Source organism: Gossypium arboreum, chromosome 13 (assembly GCF_025698485.1).
Source record: "Gossypium arboreum isolate Shixiya-1 chromosome 13, ASM2569848v2, whole genome shotgun sequence".
NCBI lineage: Eukaryota > Viridiplantae > Streptophyta > Magnoliopsida > Malvales > Malvaceae > Gossypium > Gossypium arboreum.
Genome location: NC_069082.1, coordinates 71,417,457 through 71,422,866, shown reverse-complemented (window position 1 = coordinate 71,422,866; position 5,410 = coordinate 71,417,457). Strand labels below are relative to the sequence as shown.

General features: G+C 33.7%; 1 long non-coding RNA gene across 1 annotated transcript; it reads right to left on the bottom strand.

Moving 5' to 3' along the window:
- Window positions 1-3,306: 3,306 nt before the first annotated feature.
- Window positions 3,307-4,965, bottom strand: LOC128286762 (uncharacterized). The gene is made up of 2 exons (XR_008277459.1): window positions 4,605-4,965; window positions 3,307-4,427 (listed from the first exon to the last, which is right to left on the bottom strand). It is a non-coding gene; the product is annotated as an uncharacterized LOC128286762 (long non-coding RNA).
- Between the last annotated feature and the right edge of the window lie 445 nt (window positions 4,966-5,410).

Genomic DNA, 5,410 nt, shown 5'->3' with positions numbered 1-5,410 from the left:
TTATTGATGTATGTGTGCATGAGAAATTGAATGATATCCGGCTAAGCCCGAAGACAATTATGCTGAAAATTACATCCGGTTAAGACCAAGGCAATTGTGCTAGTAGCTATATCCGCCAAGACCAAGGCATTCGTGCAAGTTGTTAAATCCGGCTAAGACCAAGGCATTTGTGCAAATCGTGATATCCGGGTTAAGTCCCGTAGGCCTTGGTGCGGGTTACCATAACCGGCTATGTCCCAAGGCGATTGAACGAGTAGCGACGTCCGGTTAAACTCCGAAGGTATGTGATTTGAAAATTATAAGCTTGCTGGAAAATTTCAGCTAATGCACTTGTGAAATTTCCCAATGACAAGGTAAGTGCGGTGTGTGCTTTATGCGCGCTAGGAGTAAGAGCGATGAATATCCGCTCCTATGGTGGAGCGAGTTATCGGCCTTAATGAAGCCGTTATTTGTGTATGAACATAAGTGTTGGGATGGTGAAGTAAGTACGATTATGTGAATGTGCATTAATGAAATGATGCATTTGGTTATGTGAATGTATTGCTTTAATTAAAGCTGATTAAATTCCTTGAGACTTACTAAGCATAAAATGCTTACCCCGCTGCTTTGGCTCTCTGTTTTATAGATTTCGCCGATAGCAAACGGATTCGGGATTAATAAAGTCGAAGTCATCCACACTATCCACGCCTCTATTTTGGTATAAATTTTGGTTGAACTTTGAAATGGCATGTATAAGACTACCCTTGTTGGTTTAAAAATGTGGCGATGATATGTATACTGCCATGCGAAAATGGCTCGTAAAAGGAAGCATGAACTTAGACTATTTATGGTTTGAATGTATATATATGGTGTCATAATGTGATTATGGATCGGAAATGGGAGTGTTGGTCACATGATCAGCCATTGGTATGGTTAAAATGATCATATGTGAACCTATGTATGGCAAGACTAGTTGGTTGATGGAGACTACAAAAATGATAAGACCTACCTTAAAACAGATGCTGCCAGCTGCAGTGACGTGAATGTGAAAAATCACCAAAATTGTAGGAATGGTATTAAATAGTGAATAAGCTATGTAAATGAACCTTGATGAGTCTATTTTCATATGGAAGAAGCGAAATGATCATAGGAGTTACATGTTAAGAGATATTGAAGCTATTGTGAAACAGGGCCAGAATGGTTTCTGGGTCCCCTGTCGCAACTTTAAAAATTAACTATAAATTATCCAGAAATAATTAGGAGACATAACTTATATGTACAGATTCCATTTTGAGTCTAGTTTCATTAGAAACAAACGGCACCAGCATTAAAGCCCTGTACAGAGAGATATTCAAGTTATACCGCGAGAAGGTCAGAGCAGTCGATCCCTGTAACATGGGTGACTTTAACTAATAAACTGTACCAATTGGCCCGACCAAAAATTCTAGAAATAAATCCATGGATGGATATATGAGTCTAAATTCAGGGAAAATTTACGAAACCAGTTTCCGAGTTTTGAAACTCGAGATATGATTTTTAAGGCGACGGTGACGCAGTCTTCCAGCCTGACTGGAAATGCCAAATTGGTGGGCAAAACATGTGAACTTGGCTTGTTAACCCCTCGTGTCCGACACCGGCGATGGTCTCGGGTTCGGGGTGTTACAGAGAAGGCCCAGAAAGGAAATAAGCTTTCTAACACTTTCAAAGCAGTTTCTTTTAATCCTGTTGCCGTAGCTATTTCTGAAAGATTTCAAGTCCAATGCGATGCGAAGCATGTGGAAAATCATTTGAGGACTGTAAAAAACCAGTGGCAGATTATATGCGCAATTCAGGATGAAAGTGGTTTTGGATGGGATGATAACATGAAAATGATCACATGTGATAGAGTGACATATGATGCAGCAGTGATGGTAATATATGTATATATATGTTAAGTATATTTAAATTGTTTTTTACTTGTTATTCTAATTGTGTATAATATCCAACAAGCACACAAGAAGTATGAACCATTTTTGAATAAAAGTATTGATCATTATGATGAAATGGCTTTGGTTGTTGGCAAAGATAAGGCAACAGGGAGTTTTGCCAGAACATTTGCTGACATAGATTTGGATAATGGTAACCAAGATTCAGTACCTATAGACGGAGACAATGAAGAGATTGAAGAGGTAAGAACAAATGTATCTTCATCTGGCACATCCAAACATAAAAGAAAAAATGTTCAAGAAAGTGTCGTTGATGAACAAATTAAATTTGTGGGTGAACAACTTGGTAAAATTGCTAATGCTTTGGAACAATTTACAACGGATAAGACACCACATCTTTACGAAGAAGTGATGTCAATGGAGGAAGAAGGATTTGATGATGGCTTCTTGTGTTCCGTGTTTGATTATCTAGTAAGTCATGAATTCGAGGCCAAAGCTTTTTAGTTAAAAGTAAGAAGCATAGAAAAATTTGGCTTCAAAAATTTTCTCAAGGTTGAAGATATTGATACTTTTAATGTGGTGTAATATTAGTTATGCACTTGGACAATATTGTTGTTATTATGTGGTGTACTACTAATTATACTAATTATGTATTTGGATAATATTATTAATTTCTAGTATTAATTGGATGCTAATTTATAATTATTCAATCCTTGTTTTTATTTTTTATAACACAATTACAAATAATTTATTTGAATTTGGTTGTTTTCAATTTATGACGGTTAATATTCTAGCTTAAAATTGAGTATTATTATATATTTAATTTGAATTATTTTTAATTTATAAATAAATCATTGCAATATATATAAAACAATTTAAAGTATAAATTTATTAAAAAATAATTTAAAATATAAATATCTGTAAAAACAACTTTTCGGAAAATATTTTCAGGAAATCTGCCAAACAACAGAAAATATTTTACACAAATTCATCAAAACACCAGAAAAGTAAATCATTTCTAGAAAAGTAAATCATTTTCTAGAAATCATTTTCTGGAAAACATTTTACTGACAAACAAACGGACACTAAAATCTCCTCCGTTTTGTAAAGGCTTATATCAACATAGCCTTTGTGTATTTAGGTTTTTTCAAATTAAAGCAGTATTTCAACATATCTCTTATGTTTATTTTGGCTTTTCCAAATTAATTTAAGATTTCTTTAGCTTGTACTTGCAAGCAAATATAATAAATTATAGGATACAATTAGAGCTCTCCATAAATCAAGTCCGACTAAAATTTTAAGCCCAATTAGTAAGTTTGGATCCGGCTAAAAAAGAGATTTAATTCTTTGTTCAAATTTGATTTGAATTATATATGTTAAATTCGAACTTAGTCTACCTGACTCATTTTTTTATTTTAAAAAATATTTTATTACATAAAATAAATTTTAAATATATTAAATACACTAAATACATTAAGGAAACAAACAATAAGGCCGCATAGTTATCGAATCCAACCAGACACCTATGATACACGATAGTCTCGTTTGTGTCCTACAATCAAACAACCAAAAACATTACGCTGATGACCTACATTCAGACAAGCTTTAATCGAACAACTTTCACTGGGATCATGGACCAAGGAAAATGCCGCATTCGTCGAGGATCGTATCATGAGGGTTACAAACGGTTGGAGGCCAGCGCTGAGCCGCCTCTTCTTCACTCGTATTCCCCCATCCCCAATTTTATTAAATATCATCAAAAGGCAGGGGAGCTTTCTAAATCTAGAATACTGGTTCATATAAAATCAAATCAAAGGGATCTATAATTTCTATATAAAACATGAAATCATAGCAAATGAGCAATATATCAAATTTGAAAAAATCATAATAAAAAAAGTAAAAAATTTAAGAACTTTAAGCTAAACATTAAAAGAATCAATTTCAAAAATCTTTACTATATTGAAAATTCCAACCACAAAATTTTTTAAAAAAAAACCCCAAAAATAATCACATGAAACTATGAAAAAAAGTGTATATATATATCCAATTAAACAACAAAGAAAAATGTGAAGAAAGTTGAAGAAAAGCACAGTTACCATTACATTATTTCTATATTAGGACTTCATTGACTTATTTGTTGAGGATCGCTACGGGGTTATCATCCGAGTCAACGAGCGTGACTCTGTTGGACTTAGCAATCCTCTTCTTTTGAGAATCATCAATCGCCAACACAATCGGCATCGAAATGTTGACGAAAGAATCATTGCTGAGTCAGAGCGAGTTAAAATGAAGAGTTTGGAGGAGCTCGAATTCTCTCATGAACCCGGTGAGGGGGCTTACCCAGCCCTCACTCAAAACATGGACCCATTGCAAGTCGATCCTGCTCAGCTTCACCCTGGGCAACAGAGCCGCTTCTCGCTTCTTCAACCTCCGCTCTGGCTTCGCCACGTGGAGGTCCACGAACTTCCCACCGTCCGACTCGATCAACCCGGCTCGAACAGACAATTGGGAAACCGGACAGGGCTTGAGAAAGATATGTACAATATATACAAACAATGTATAAAAGTATATATAAAAAAACAGAATTCTAGAATCTAGATACATGTATAAAGATTTAAGGTTTGTACCTAAAATACCCCAAAATCGGCAGTAAGAAAAATAAAATAACAAAATATATGAACTGTGGGACGACATATATACCGAGCAAACTAGTGGGACGATGACGGCGATGACTGAAGGCTAGAGCAGATAAGGTGACAAAGGAAGCATCAGTGGTGACAAAGGAAGCAAGAAGAAGCAGGAAGCAATGACAGGAAGAAGCAAGAAGTAGGACAGAAAAAGCAACGTTGATGGGCTAGAGCGGGACGAGTAGACGGACAGACAGGCAGCAACGCTAGAGGTCACTGGTGGAGCCATGGAGGTGGTGAGCGGCACTTAGGGTAAAAAAGTGGTTTATCTTAGTGTTGTGGAGGTGGTGATAGCTAAGGGAATTAGGGTACTTTTGATTCACTCTAATGGAATAGGACTGTAATTGAATAGAGTTATAATAACATTATTGTGTTTGGTTGAATAGAATAGATCTTGTAATAATATAAGAAAAAATGCTTAAATGATCGAAATACCTTTAACTAAAATTTTAAGTAGATAATTAGTGTTATTGTTATTAAATTTTAATAAAATTATTGTTAAATATATTTTATTAAAATAATAATAAATAATTTAATTATATTTTAACATAATTATTATTAAATACAATTTAATAAAATAATGTATGATTTAATAACATTCTTAATATAATTATCATTACATGAATTAAAAAATCATATAATATTATAAAATAGTATATAACCTTCTTTATTATTTTTAAACTGCAGACATATTTAATGTGCTAAAATATTATTAGTGAAACAAATAATTTAATTATTCTACAATAAAAACAAAATATTAGAAGTAATAAATAGTTTTAATTATATTTCACATCCAAACATAATATTCATATATTAACA